At 32.6% G+C, this 16,999-nt stretch overlaps 1 long non-coding RNA gene across 1 annotated transcript in view; it reads left to right on the top strand.

Moving 5' to 3' along the window:
• Positions 1–11,819, top strand: part of LOC150096812 (uncharacterized) — a 48,886-nt gene extending 37,067 nt beyond the window's left edge. The window contains exons 2-3 of the long non-coding RNA XR_016549850.1: positions 11,505–11,647; positions 11,735–11,819. This is a non-coding gene — a long non-coding RNA (uncharacterized LOC150096812). The remainder of the gene's footprint in view (positions 1–11,504; positions 11,648–11,734) is intronic.
• Positions 11,820–16,999: the final 5,180 nt, after the last annotated feature.

Raw genomic sequence — 16,999 nt, 5'->3', positions numbered from 1 at the left:
GATCTGCAAAATATACTTTATAAACTAAAAGAGAGTGGTGGCATTGATAATTATATTTAAAACGATGGATCTATCAAGCTTTGTTTTATACCCTTTTCTTTTCTAGCTAATCTGGATTATTTTTATTTATGCATTTATTTATTTTGTTAACCACATCTCCAGAGCTACCAGTCGTTTTTTCCATTTCTTTTCCGATAGACCATGTTTTTAAGGTGTGAAGGAAGAGGAAAATGAAATAATCACAGGAAAACTACAGGTAAAGAAGAAGAGGAAGAAGCAGGCGAAGACCATTACATGAAAGACATTGAATATCGGACAGGCAAGTCCACTACATATCTTTAGAGATACACCAGATAGGAATAAGTGGAGGCCTTTGGATCGGAGGCGGCACTTTGAATGATATTTTTGGCAAAATGGCTAGTGTGTTTTGGCGAAAGTGATTTTCATCGCTCGATGTGAGATTAGAGGCCTGCAATGGTTTGAAAAATTCTACAATTCGCAACGATCTAATTTGTCGTCCACCTACGATACTAAATATACTCTAGGTACCAACTTTTCGTGGTGACATTCCCATTACGCACATATATGCATACTTAACAGTTATGCAGTTCTGATTAATATTTTTAATATTAAAGGTTCTAGTTAATTGAATATCAGAATCTCTTCCTTGAAAATTCATTATTTTTTCATTATGTTAGTAAAGTCTCAAAAATAACTTATAAATTGTATAGATTTCTGAAAAGGTTCTGTATTATAGCAACGACTAGGAAATCATTAATTCTTTCTCTCCTGATTCATTCAGAAAACTTCGATAGTCGTTGCTTACGCTTCTTGATTTTATCCATTCATGTTGATTTTAGCGAGAGACAAAGACGAATACATTCTCTGCCAGTTTCGACCTACATATAAGCAGTAGTTACCATGCAGGGGTTCTGATAACTGTTCATTGTAGGAAATTTGATTATTAACAGATTTTTTTTAATTTCCAGAAGTTCCTATTTACTACTCCCTAGAGTTTGCAATAGTTGTGTCTCCTAAATCCGGAATCTCCTAACCGACAATTAAACTCGTAGATAGATCCGAATCTTATTGCTAAGCATATGTTATGTATAATAATAATAATAATAGTACGTTTAATATTAAGCAATGTTTGTATATAGATTATAATTTAAAATCAACCTATTTCAAAGACAAGCAACAGCAAACGACATTACCTCAAATACCAAAAAGCAGGGGATTTCTGATTTTCTAATTTTCGGTTAAGCAAGTCTCAAATTACAAATAAATAAATAAATAAATCAACTTTTTTTTTTTTTTTTTTTTTTTTTTTTTTTTTTTTTTTTTACATCTCGTGTACATTTACACTTTCAGACAATCACTATATAGTTATTTCTGGCATTGTTATAAATATGTATCAAAAAAATTCTAAAACTTGGTTGTTATCGACACCACGCGCGCGCGCGCGATTTAATTCACTAAAACAGTGATTTTCAACCTTTTCCATAATATGGTACACCTAGACTAATTATTAAAATTCTGCGGCACACTAAAAATATAATCTTTTCATTTTTTTGATGATCTGGCAAAAAAAATAGGTATACTATTTTTTGATTGATTTACACACACAAGAAGAGGGAAGACCAGATACTAATAAATAAACACGCAAATTACGACATTTTTTCTTTCAATTAATTTCTTTTCATAAATCTCGCGGTACACCTGAAGACCTCTCAGGTGTACCGCGGCACACTGGTTGAAAATCTCTGCACTAAAAATAAAAGTAGCCTCAATAAGTCTAAATTTTTGTTTTATTTTTATTTCTTGTAAACAAGAAATAAAAATAAAACAAATAGCCAAACACAGCCTTTCTTAACATAAAACAAATACTTATCCAACAGAAAAGTTAATATAAATACACTTCATTGGTTTTCGATCTAATGTTAGTTTGTTTGAGTCAATTTCCGTATGACCCAACCTTGAATCAGTTATAAATCGAACCAGCTCATTTGTCTACATATTGATAGGTAATAACAAATATACGTCTCTGTGGAATAGCAATTTTAACATTTAGAAAGTTCACTTATTTAAAAAGTTTTAAAATACTAGCCCAATCTTCGCATGGGCAAATCGTTTTTTTGTTTTCCATTCAGAATCTGGTTCAGAACTCGTAAAAATCCCTTAAAAGTCACATAATTTGAAACAATAATATCACTCAAGATTAGGAGCACAAAATAGAGCAGTTTTCTGCTGCAATTTTTCAACACGTCTACAAATGAACTCAACTACCGGTAACGAGTAAGGATGGAGCCAGCTCCCTACCGATTTTCAAAAGCTTGACCTATTCTATTTGTGGAATGAAAACATCAGAGGATTTATTTATTTACATTTTAATTGATATGATGTAAATTATATTAAATGTAATATTGTTTTCAAATGTATTGGTGACTACTACCATTTCATTTTTTTACAGTAATAAAAATTTTAGTTCTTTTAAATTAAGTAAAAATAAAAATTTGAAACATAAGAAAGTTAAAGTCACAAAAACAACTTTTGCCGTATTTTACTAATAAAGTGTTCATAATTATTATAATAATTGAGCTTTCCTATTGGTCATAATTAAAGTCCAGCCAATTTATTTATTATTATTTAAAAGGAAATTTAGTAAAGAATGAAATTATCTTGGATTTATTATGAATAATGATAATAAAACTTATTTCCCATTTGCTAGCAGAACTGTATTGATAGAAGCAAAAAATTTCTTGCGAGTTTTTATTTTCTTTTATTTTTTTTATTACCTTATGCTTTATCAATAAAGAGTATAACAAATACTGACTGACTCTGGTGCAATATTTTGTTACGAAAATCTCTGAATCGGTTATCTGTGGAACTGAAGATTCTCACAAATACACGTGTGATAGCGGTACATTTAAGACTGTTCTTATCACTTTGCAATGACCTTCCAGTGATTTCTTGATTGTATTCAAACATGTCTTGTCTGTAATCTATGAAACTTGTCTTTGTAACATATCAGTTATCTCATGTTATGTTATACGCCAAAATAACTGATTGTATGCATGTCGGCTAGTGTTTTTGCTATTCCATTAGATTTGCTGGTTATATACCTGTTCCCAACATTTATCATCATATTTCCTACTCCATGAAATCACGTTTTATTGACACTGAGGGAGCCAGTCCATTAAGATTAAATTTGTCTATCTTGTTAAAATTGTCTATCACATGGTCAGTCCAAAAAAATGTCCAAATACTTGTTATTCTGTTTGCATGAAATAAGAGGAACTGGAATGAATCAATCTATGCCAGCTTTCTTAATTGTCCTTGAGTAATCACTGTTGGTGATTCTTAATTTGTTTTTGTTGGGCAGAAGACGTGGTATTTTCAGTGGTTTAGAGGTTTAGACTTAATGTACTATAATGTAGAGATTTAAGCTCAGTAATTGTTCAACAAACAGTCACCACGTGAAATAATATATATATATATAGAAACGAAATACCGAAATTCAACTAGTTTTGCAAAAAAAAAAAAATATTGTTACCCTTCCTGTCGTCATATTTAGGTGAATGTGGCTTTAGTGCTGTAAATGACTTGCTACTGAAAAAAAGAAATCATCTGGATATCACAAACCATGGGGATTTGAGATTGAAAATGACTAAATTAGTACCTCAAATAAAAACTCTTTGCAGCAGACATCAAGCTCAAGGATCGTATTAACTTGGATTTTATTTTCCCGAGTTCAGTTCGATTTATGTTTTATAATATACAAAGTGTAATATAAAATTTATATTCATTGAAGAAAGTCAAATTAAACACAGTTTTACCCATGTTCCTTTTTTTATTTAAAGAACATATTTATATTAGACTTTTTCAGAACTTGGCTGACTATTATGCTGGCATGTATAATAGGGAGGACATCAAAATCTTGGAGGCGTTGAGGTGGGGCATGAATCCAAAAAAGGTTGGGAAACACTGGTATAAACCTTTATATCTCGCTTGATAAGTCTTTGATTCCAGGAGAGTTAATATAATAATAATAATAATAATAATAATAATAATAATAATAATAATAATAATAATAATAATAATAATAATCTCTTATTTAAAATCTTATTGTAAACTGACCTCGTAAACACATTTGGTAGTAGACACATGTACCGTAAAAATATAAATATGCATTTACTTTGAGTACTTGTCTGAGTACATGTCATTGCCGCTGTACATTGATTTCTCTTTCGGTGGAAGGCTGATAATAACAGCATGTTATCTGGAATTTGAGAAATAAAGTCAATGAAAGAATTAATTCTTCAAGATAAGATAAGAAAAAGGTTTTCGGTCAGATTGGGAAACTGTTGTTGTTTAACAACAACAAGAACAAAAATTTACTCGGATTCTTGATTCAAAGACACTCTTGGTAGTAATTATTATTTTGATATACAATATATAAAATTTGTTTAAGTTATCTTTAATGATTCGTTTATGCTTTTTTATTTTTTAGTTATGATAAAATCAGTGGCGTAGCAAGGGAGGAGCGGAGAGGGAGATCCGCCCTGGGCGTCACTTTGAACCCTTTTGAACTTTTGCAGTTAATTCTAAAATACAGGCTTGAAAACTCATTTACAAATATTGTAATACTACTGCGAATTTTATCACAATTGCTCAAGGTCGCCCCTAGGAATTTTGCCGACCCACTCAGTAGCATATTTTGCCGCCCCTTCCCCCTTATTTTTTGTAGAGTTTATGCGAATTTTGCTTCCCCGTGCAAATACACGTCTTGCACCGTCGGTAGAGTCGGCCCTGCAATTGCTTTAAGTGTTGCTAGTTGTGAGAGGAGTTTTTCTAAATAAAATTGATTAAGAATTACCTACATTACTATGAAATAGACTTCGCCAATGTTATCGACGATTTCGCTAACAGAAAAGCAAGAAAAACAACATTTTAGAATGTTGAAATTAAAGTTTTACTTCAAAAATAAACATAGTGTTTTCATTTATTTCCCTATACGTCGTTTTGACTTTTTGTAGTATTTTTGGTGTGTATTGAGAGGGACGGCAAACTCACGGATCGCCTCGGGCAGCAAACGTTCTAGCTACACCACTGGATAAAATTATATTACTGGTTAAAATGACATTATATCAGGTTTAATCCCTTGTATACATTTATTAACCTCATATTTTTTTAAGAACATTACTCATTTATTGGTCTAACAGTGTCAATTACGTTTCACGTTGAGTATTTTTATTTATTTTTTATTTTTATTTTTGGCAGGGGGGATGTGAAACAAGTCTAAAACGAATTACTAATTTTCGTTTTCGTTGGTTGTGGATTTTACGAACTTGTACAGTATTTTTTTAAGAACATTACTCATTTATTGGTCTAACAGTGTCAATTACGTTTCACGTTGAGTATTTTTATTTATTTTTTATTTTTATTTTTGGCAGGGGGTATGTGAAACAAGTCTAAAACGAATTACTAATTTTCGTTTTCGTTGGTTGTGGATTTTACGAACTTGTACAGTATGCTACAATCAAAATGAAAAACCAACCAACCAAATAGATTGATTTGTTGCTATGGGAACATGTTTCCATAGCAACAGTTATGTCGACAGAAAGGTGAGTCATTTAGGAATGAATTGAGGAATGAATAGCAGCGTAACAGAATTAATGTTCCCTGCTAGACACTTTGAAACTTTAAAAACCTGAAAATATTGATTGCACATAGCAGTGTTGATCAAGTTTAATTATATAAGGTGTGACGTAAAACTGTTCCATGGTCTAGAGCTGCAGAATTTCTGAATTATGTAAAAAATAAAATAAAATAAAATAATAAAAATAGAAAAAAAATCCATAGCCCACCCGCTGTACTAATGATTTATAGGCATACAACTTTCATAAGTGGGCGACAGATAATAAAAGAAGAAATTTAAAATAAATATTACAAGAAAATAACTCCTTTAAAAAAATAGAACATATTTGTTAGAATTTAGAACCGCGATATGGTGGCAGTTATCTGCTGTACTCTCTTCCGTGATGCATCTGAAAACATTGATCCGCTCAGCCATGAATCACAAGTAGAAAATATCAGCAACTGATATAAAATATTCCCTGGAAGAATCCCTGACTTCCTGAAGACGCCTATATAATAATAATAGCATACTTAAAATTAATGTATAATAAAGTATCATTACAGAAATATGCAGAACATCCCAGTAAACGAAGGAAATCGCCCAAGAAAATTCTCTAAGTCTATCTTAATGTATTTATAGATGAAATAATAACCGATTTAAAAACAATAGATTCGCATGGAATGAAAATTGAAACTTTGCTGGTGCAGATCGCGTACTTGCAGTACGCCATTGATGATGATGATGAAGAAGTTTTTATTTATCTAATAAAGATAAAAGTAAGAATTTATAAATCGGTATTTCGACCAAACGCATATAAAAATAATATTACTATTATTATGTAAGGAATTAGAAAGAAAAAACTGAAAGATCAGCTTATAGACCGGGAAAAAAAAAAACAAAAAAAACAAAAACGAACAGGTTGTCTATGTTGAAAACGTAACAGCTTATGATTAACATTTCGATTTGTTAGCCATCAAAATGTCTTTAGTGAGTAATAGATTCAGTGTGCTTTCTCTCTTGTACAATGGCTAACATGTTGATGTTAAAATATTTGTCTAACAGATCGCAAAAAAAAAAAAAAAACCCTACTAGTCGAAAATCCATGTTATAGTCGTCTGTTAGTATCAGGGTAGTTGAAGTTTCTATTAACTTGACATTTATTTTTGCTGGCCTGTTATATTTGCTTTAAAATTTATCATCATAATCACAGACGTCCACCATTAATGTTGAATTATTAAGTTTAATAATGGAATCGAAATTATGACGACGTGTAAATTTCCAGTTGGAATCTTTTTACATAACTCCACCTTCTCGCCCTTGTTTTGTTCTGGCTATAAAAGTTCGATAATTATCGTTGTGTTCTGAATGACACCTGTTCCTGTTAGAACTATGATAGTTGAATTTTTGCTATGGATCATTAGCTCAAATTCGCGATACGTATCATTCAAATGATTAACTCTTTATTTCCACAGAACGCTGAACCAGAAATATCACAGTGCCAAAATCTCGGAACTCCTCTGTCAGATAAAGATCGGCCTGTCAGTACAGTTGTGCCTTAAATTTTAGATTTACGGTGTTTGAAAATATGGCTGAATCAACCAAGCTTATGAGGCCATTGTATCATACCTGTTAACTGCGTGGGTTCTTTTAGCTGGTTGGTCTGTTTTACTAATGAAAAACCTCAGCTTTCGGAGAATAACCTCCCAACCCTCCACTGATAACTCACCTCCTGTTGAAAAGCCCTCATAAAGTTTTTTTGCGTCCTTGACGGTATTCAAACTTGTCTTTGCTTTTAAGAATGCGAAGAGGCAGGCCGCTCTGGTTAAAATAGTTTTACATACCCTAAAGAGCCTCCATATCTCAGTTTGTATCGACGATTCCTTTCTATTGGAAGGACCTGAGTTCGAATACTGTCTAGAACGTGAGAAACTTCTATAAGGCTTTATTCACCTGAAGGCTAGTTAGCCGGTTTCATACTGTGGTAGCAGAGTTCTCTTCCCCACCCCAGAATCTTTTCACCCACAAAACAGGCAAGCCACTAGAAAAACACATTCAGTAAACTAAACTCATACACCGGCGTCATAGCCTTAGTTGAGTCGGCCCTAATTCGAAACTCAATTCCTAAATTGACGGTGACAAGCCATACTTTTCTTAGTAGAAGCAATCTCCAATTTTTGACACTGTACTGTTGCTTTTTTCAGCATTATTTAAAAAAGGATATAATTACGTGAGAATGAAGAATATTTCGATACAGGGAGGAGAAGGTAAGTGAAACGGATAGCAATGAACATTTGTGATATTTTTCAGGGAAAAGTCTCCAACACAGACATAATATACTGGTCTACATCTTAGTTGCTTCGACCATAATTCCAAACCATCAGAGCTTGCGTAAATCAAATATTATGTACACAACGATAACCTTTGGAAGTTCTCAGCTAGCTAAAATTTAGAACACCAATTACAATATTTTTTAAAACACATAACAATAATAATTATCAGATATAGTTATCTATTAGCGGAAGGTCAAGAACCTTCAGTGAGGATGTTCTCCCCCCCATAGTCGCATCCTGATGAGCTGCTAATAAGCTCTCGCCGCCAGTATATACCCTAACGAAGGTCTTAGTGCCATCACACTTTAGTAACGGAATTAATTTCTGATGAAAGTCCTTTTATTTATTTATTCATTTTAGGAATGGGGGGTAGAGAAGTAACTTCAAGTGAATTCTGCTGGTAACAGGTCGGATTTTGATTGTGTTTGAGAAGATTTTGGGCGAAGCCTTACTTTAAAAAGCATTTATTTCTTTGCACTGGAAATTCTGAATTTGTTTTCAAACTAGGGCAACATAAAACACTTCATGGTTAATTGTTGAGCTCACTCATAAAAACGCGTTTTTTTTGTTTTTAAATTTACATATTTTCTGGAATTTAGGGGCCTGCCAAATAGTACTTGCCTAGGCGCGATATATACCCTAACAAAGGTCCTAATGCCATCACAAAGTCCTGTCACACTTTAATTAGTTCATTGCTAGAGCAGGATCATAAGAAACTAATTTATTGGAAATCATGCTGTTTGGTTCTGGTTGAGGGTATGAAAGACTGCCATACGACTGATAAATGTTTTATAGAACTTCTATTAGCTGGCCTGGTTGGTCGAGGGTTAGCGTAACCTGCTCTCTACAGAACAAATTGCGGATGCGAATCCTACCATAGAGGTGTGTAAATGTCTGAGGATAAATCAAATGAAAGTGCCACATCATATCAAATGTCTTGAATTTCTGCTAACTGATAAATTGTTTTTTTTTCTTAGAACTTTAGAAAAATTTAAAATCCAAATAATTCAAGTATATTTACCATCATGATTTTTTCCTCCCTTGAAACAATTAACTTTACCTGGTCGAAAAAAAAAATCTGAATCAAAATTATTCCCAAAGCATTCAAGACAGTTGATTGATTCTCATATGGGAAAGATCCCAATGTGCAGTCCGAGTTCCAGCTTCTCTTATTTATTTAGCGTATGATACAACTATATATGATACAACTATATATGACTATATATGATACAACTATATAATAGTGAGGCCAATACGGGCAGGTATGGCACCATCTTATGAAACCAGTCTGGAATCTGAATAGGAAAGTATCTTCATATTCAGAATTCCAGATATTTTAAGCTCTTAGATCCAGTTCCGATGTTTGTTTTTTCTGAGTCCCTAAACCAGTGTTTATGATTTTTTTTTTAAAGTAACCAGTACCTAGGCATTTTGTTGTGGATCCGCTGTACATACTAGTGTTCATGACTTCATGTTTCTGTATGCTCTCAGACAGGTTTGTGTTTTTTGACTAAGCCTGCATAGCTCAGTTGATATCAACGATATCATTTGGTTGGAAAGAGGATTGGATTTGAACCTCGTCTAAGAAGCGAAAAATATAAGTCCTTTTCAACTGAAGGTGAGTTAGTCTAGTCCGGAGATAGATGTCGTTTTCCTTCCCGGAAACTCAGATTTTTTAATCCCACAAAATAGGTAAACAGAAAAACGCACTCCATTGGCATACATAAAATACATGACTCTTAGTCTTATTGCTAAATCTTATTGTAAATCCAAAAAAGCGACTGTGTGCAGGATAAATGAAAAATTCTTTTTATTTCAGAAAAATGTTCCTCAAGCCAGTCATAAGAATAGATTTGACTTAGTCCTTTCAAACCAAAATATGCATTCTCCATTCCAGTCTGTGCTCTTGAGGTATTATTCAAGCTGGTATCACAAATAAGACTCATATGGACAACTGTTCAGCTTTTCGAAATAGTAAAAGTTACTTTGTCAAAAAAATATGTCATTACCAATCTCTCGTGTTAAAATACTTCGTGTATATTTTGCGCAAAAAATAAAATAAATAAATCCGCTGATGTTTTTTATTCTCCAATGGGAGTAGGTAGGGTTTAGTCTAACTAACTTTTAAAAACGGGGGAGGGGAAGCAACCAACAGCATCTTCAGCCGGTCCCCGATAAAATGCAATAACAATTTTTAGTAAATGAAACGATTCATGGATATGAACACGATTGAAAGAAAGGGATAGAACCATGCGGATCAATATGCATCAACACTGATACAAACGTATCTGGGGAGAGGGAGTGTTTAATTGGTTTTTAAATGTTTTCGAAATATATTTATCGGGATGATCAGTCCGGATGTGAGAACATATGCCAACATTGGAACTTCTTAGATGCAGTACTTGTTTTGAAGTAAAATAACACTAAAAACAGAATGGAGAACTGAGGAAGCTATAAATGTGTGTTGAAGCAAACCGTACCACAGGAAATAAACTTAACAAGCATTGCTGGAGGGAAATTAGGGGACGGATATAATGTTTCGTTTCCTCGTTTATTATTCAAATTCTTAAGCCGTTGTTCTGAGTGACTTTTATTATCCGAAATTCTCTTGCTCGCAACTTAACTTATTAGATTGCGATGGGTGAACTTGCGTGCAAAACTTGGAGTTAGTGTACCTTGTTTGAAATGCAAATATTTTCAAACGAAATCGTTGTTAGGTAATTATTATTTCTATTAATGTAGTCGCCTTAAGGGAGTAATCGAGATAGGATACTAGATGGCGTAATTCATTGACACCTATCATATCTTTCCTTAAACACATTACTCAAGGAAGCACTCACGATGTTTTCTGGTAACTTATTCAGTCCTGAAGGCGAAGGAAATGATGATTTCAACTCCGAAGTATGGTCTTGAAGTGCAAATTTGCAGAAGAAATATCCTGATTAGAAATCTGACATTAACTCATGTCTGATTTCCTCATGCACCTTTATTAAATGACAATTCAGACTGGTTTTGAGAGTAAGGCATTTCTGGCAGACCTCCAAAGATGATCCGACTTGCGTAACTTCTGAGAGATATTCGGATCTCGTAGTTCAGGTTGCTGCCCATGTAACTCATGGCTTAATGTTAGCAAGCACTACAGATGTATTCGAATACATCGTTGTGGAACTTCTATTATTTTGATATGAAAAATCAACAAATGGTAAAAGAGGAGAAGACAGGGATGCCGAGTTCACCATCATAATCATCGATCTCGTTTGAAATTCATTTGCAATGAAAATATCAGCATTCTCTTGTGACAATCTTTATGGTAAATTGATTATTATTTTATTTATCGATAATCGCTGAAGTATATATAATACCAAGAATGCTAATCAAAAGGAGTCTATTTGGTCTTACATCACATACAGCAGGGGCGGATCCAAACTACAGGAACTATAGTTTTAGAGTAGAAGGGATTTCAAAACACTTATTTGCTTCTCAGCATTTCTTAGCCTATTAATATAAATCCCCTAACTCCTTTTTATTTTCCAAAGGGAACAGGCGAAGTTTCTTTAGTCCTAACTCATGACTGTCGATGATTTATCAAAGCATCCAGATGAGGGCACAACAGACTGCCGCCATCTCCTGATCCTAACACCATAACACTCGAATTGTCTGACATAGCGGGGATTCTACGGTCAGTTACTATAATTTACTTTAATTCTTCAATAATAATTATTTACTTAAAAATGTCTATGTACATTACTTTTTATTTCCCTTCTAGATCGACAGTCTTTAGTGATATCCCTGGAAAGTAAAGGCCCTCACCAAAATTTGGAGACAATGTGACAAAAAGTATTGCAATAAAGGTGATTAATACATTTGTTCCCATTCTTATATTTGTATTTTTTACAATTTCTTATTCTAAGGAAGAAAAACAAATGAAGCCAACATAAGATAGGCTCAGGATTAAACATTTTTCATTACAATCACTTCAAGCATAATTATCTGATATACTTTACTGCATGACTGCAGCGATCAATATTATTTGTACGCAGTGCATTGGTATTTTCCAAATATATAAAGTTCTTTAGTGAAGTAGGTGTTTTTATTTTATTAAAATTTACAAAAAAAAAAAACATTTTTTAAAAATTATCTTCCTTAACTATGTGTTTATATCTGGGGTGTCTGAACATACCAGTTGAGGGAAAGGTTCTTTGATTTTCCAACTGTGCCATTAACCTAATCTTTGAAATATCCATTAGCTGGCAAACAAGTTATTTAACTCCAGAGCGGAAACTACATCGTTCACTGAAGGGAATGACAGCTTTAATGGGCTCAACAAAGGTTCTCGGGGAGTGTGGGAGGAGGAACAACAACAATTCTGTTTCAAAGGCCTAGCCGCAACAGATGAGTAGGCACCCATCTGTCGCGGGGAGGCCCAACAAATCGTAGTTACGCCAGTGCGTTAATTATTTTCTATTTCATATAATTATTATTTGCAATGGATACTTTCAATTACACATTTTCCAATTTAATCAACTGAAATATAACCAGTTTTTATATTTGAACAACAACAAAAATCAAACAAATAAATAAAGGCTGCCTACACGAAGATTCAGAATTTCAATTTATAATTAAAGCTTCAGTGATGTCAAACAACCGTTTTAGCACGAGCTTCAAGACTATCCCAGAGAATGAGTATCCCTCCCCCCCACCCTTATGGCAGAAATCACTTTTTTTTTTTTTTTTAAATAGAAAATAGTCTGTTCTTTCACATTTACCTTTTTAAAAAAAAAAAAAAAAAAAAAAAAAAAAAATATATATATATATATATATATATATATATATATATATAGTATATTAAAATGATAAGATATTAAGGATAAAACCTGAAATATAATTTACTGGAAATTTTCTTAAATAAATTGTTTTTCTCCCTCGAGAAATGATATTTAATAAACTCACCAACTTTTAGTATTATGCGATATATAAAAAAAACAGAAACATATATTATTATTATTATTATTATTATTATTATTATTTATTTAAAATAAAGAGCCGATAGGCTTCATTTCGGCGATGTAAACATTATTTAAATTAAGGGATATTAATTTAATTAATTAATATCCCTTAATTTAAATAATTATTATTTATATTTTTTGACTTTCGTTAATATTTATTACTATGCAAAAGATGCAGACGATCTTGAAGAACAACAGGTGACGCAAGATTCACGCGATGTATTGGTAACAGTTTGGCCTATTTCCAAATCGCCAGTCAGGGTGACCACCACTAGTACTTTTGTACTAAATTTAGTACTGTACTTTTTGTCAATTTTTAGTGTTCTAGTACGTTGATCAACAGATCTAGTACTTTCTTCCTTCCGAATAATAATAATAACAACATGAGAGTTAGACATATGAGTTTAATATTTTTCTCTTCTCCCGTCTCCCCCATATGTCACATTCATGATTTCTCTTTTTTGCCTCCCCCTCACTGTTCGTTAACTCCCCCCCCCGATCTCATACTCACGCAACCCGACTGGCATTAGCTAATGAAAATATATTCTTCGTTATTCAAACACTTCTCGCGTGTTATAAGATCATTACAGCAATGAAAACACGTGGAAAAATTAAATATTTTAATATGAGTAACCACCTTTTATTGATGCACAGCGTAATTTGGACCCCATAGAAAAGATAAATCCAGCCGACAATGGTCAGGTTTTAGACATAGAAAAGGTATATCTAGGAGCGGTATGAAGAGCTTGATAGAGAATGGCAACTATTGAAGACTGTAGAAGCATTTCAAAAAAGGTCAAGAATTCACGGTGGTTTTGGAATAAAGCTTTTGAAATGAAAAATGCTGTAGGAGAACGTGTGATTCCTAATTTAGCAACATTAGTTAAAGCTATATTGTGCCTCCCTCATTCATCAGCAGCAACTGAAAGCATATTTTCAGCAGTGATAATAAATAAGAATAAAATAAGAAATCAACTCCAAACTCCCTTGATGAATGGACTCCTTTTGACAAAAGAAAAATTGAAACTTTCATCAGCTACAGATTTTACTATTTCTGAAGAGTTGATTAATTTAGCAAAATCTGCTAAAAATAATGAATAAATACTTCCAGTGTTTTTCTTGTGAGTGGAACCCCTGTATACGTATATATGTAAATAGCATATTAAATAACTGAAAATTTAATGTTATATCATTTTAAACACTAAAAATTATGTTAAATTAATACACATATTAAGTGCTAGAGTTACAACTGGGACTTCTGTTATGATGATTGACAACTGCAGCTCTTGGACTCATAGATGACTACAGTGAGGTGAGTTTGACTTCATTTTTTTTCATTTATGTCGTATATGTGTTAATTTAGAGGTTTTACATTGAGTTCATCTATGATAATAAGGTAGTAATATCGTAAAATGCCCTAAATAGAGCGAAACGAAAGCAAATAAAAATTTAGTACTTTTTTTTTTTTTTTTTTTTTTCAGATTTAGTACCTTTTTCTTGCATAAGTTATATAGTACTAAATATTTTTGCTGGGTGGTAACCCTGGGTCGCCATTAGGACGTTGGGTTCTTGAGACGTAACTGGGTACTGGCGCGGAAGGTCTAGTTAAAAATGAACAAATTATTTCATTTATTAAATTCTTAAATTATTTAAAATTATTATAAATTTTTAATTATTTTAAATTAATTTTATTGATTTTTAAGGTTATAAAATTATCTAGTATAGTCAGTGTTAAACGGTAGTGTTTGACTAAGTATTATGGAAGCGCCGTAACCCACTAAACAACGAACCTTGAAGGCAATACTTTTTTACATAAATAAATAAATATTCCTCTATATTATAAGAACGATAGTATATGCTTAGGAATGGCATATACCCTAACAATAGTCCTGCTTATATATACTTTATCGTTTAAGTATATAATTCAGTTATTCTATAGAATAACGGGTCAATTTCGATGTGACATCTTCACAACTTGTGTAATATAACTCCTTGTCCCCACCACCTCTCCCCCCCCATTTTCTCAAGAAGTGTATACATACTTTGCATACCATCGTTGCTGCCAAATTTCCAGGTGCGAATGCTGGTCTTGAAATTCACGCTAGCTCTTGTTATCATTCAGGGAGTGATTGAAGTCTGATTAGCGGAATAATGAATTACTGACCATTAAAAACTATATATTTAGAAATTTATGTACATTTAATCATACAAATACAACATTTATTTTACAAATGATATTCTATCTTTTTTTCAATTTAGCTACTTGAATACAAATTCTACCCTACGGTTCTTCGTTATGAACTGGTTAATAACATCGTCATAAAAAATTGGTTGTAACTTAATTTTCCCAAGCAACACGCACACTTTTAAAGGCTGGCTGAAGCTCACTGGCTAGAGCTACTTTCACTGCGTATGGCCTGTGTTTAAGACGACGTGAGGGGAGCGGAAATGGCTAAGCGCACGCATGAAATCACAGTGCTGCAACGAGAATCTGGAAGCTCCTACAACCGAGCAAGCCAAGGTAGTTTTGACTAGACGAGCAAGCATCGGCCTTCGATACACAACGCAAAGCTCAATTATTGCCGCGCAAGCTTAAGACAGTCTTCTGTCTACAAAAATAAAAGCCTAAATGGAATGCTTATAAATGCATGCATTTATTAACAAATAAATATTACTTCTTTCTCAAGTAATAAGCTTGCGCAGCAAGCATGGAGAATTCGCCCCTGCAAATTTCAGAACCTTACAGTTCACAATATCGTAATGAGAGATACACTGACAGTCTATTGAAGTAATCCCGTGAGGCCACAACATCTGTTTGATTCCTCATTATTCTCCCAGTTTTGCATAATCTGAAAACCGTTGCATATATGCAGTTTAAACTCATCCCAATGCCATTAATATACAAGTTGAACAGCAATCGCTCCAAAACAGATCTCCGTGATACACAACTAGTGACTTTTCTTCTTCCGGATATCGCACCTCACATACAACTTGCTGATACCTATTATTATTTATGGCTTATTTATTTTTCTTTTGGCATCTCTCGAAATATTCGATATAATGCCATTTTCACCAAAATGGATCTTTAGCCAAGAAAGGATACGCCTCGTGATCTTGATACCAAATAATTAACAGGGTTCGACTACCGTTACCAGCATGACCGTTTATAGTGTATATGCCATCCCTGGGCATTAATTTGTTGTCTCTTAAATTATATATATATATTAAATTATATATATATATATATATATATATATATATATATATATATATATATATATATATATATATATATATATATATATATATATATATATATATATATATATGTAATTTGTATAATATAATATACATGTATATATAATTTGTACTGTACCTAGTTAAACAGTATAATAAAAAAAAAAGCATTCATTAAATGCTTGAACGAAATCCTCATAATTATTCTATAGAATACCTAGTTATTTTACAAATTTTGTATTTTTGCAGTAAAACACACCCACTAACCCTTTATGATAGTACGAAATTGGAGGTATTTCAACTCGTTACGAGCTTCGAAGCATTATTATCATTATTATTTTTTATTATATTATATTTATACAATATGGTACTATCCTGTTAACATCTGATTGAAGGCAAAGTCAAAACTAAAACATCATAACTTTTTACGTTTCTTCGAATCAACAAACAGATAATACATACCTACTTGATAATACATATAAAATTTCTTTTTTAGAATACATTTTTTTTTTCGGAAATATTTTTAAAGCGTGATTTGAAGCAGTATAAGCGACCGAAAAACATTAGCGATTATTTAGGGCTAGCATTAAGACTCAAATATTAAAATTTATTTTTCCCTGTGTCGCTACTGCTGATGGGTCAATTTGTATATCGAATTTCAGGTACTGTAAATCAAATTTTGTGTAATTTAGATATTATTTAAATTTTTGTTAAGCACTTTTAGCTTTAATCGACACCTGTTTGATAACTCGATTTATTATTGGGTAGCTGGCCTTTACTGGATACTA

Source organism: Typopeltis vanoorti, chromosome 18 (assembly GCF_054136105.1).
Source record: "Typopeltis vanoorti isolate ZY-2024b chromosome 18, IOZ_Tvanoo_1.0, whole genome shotgun sequence".
Lineage (NCBI taxonomy): Eukaryota > Metazoa > Arthropoda > Arachnida > Uropygi > Thelyphonidae > Typopeltis > Typopeltis vanoorti.
Note: the sequence above shows the minus strand (reverse complement) of the source record. Positions and strands in the feature narration are given on the sequence as shown.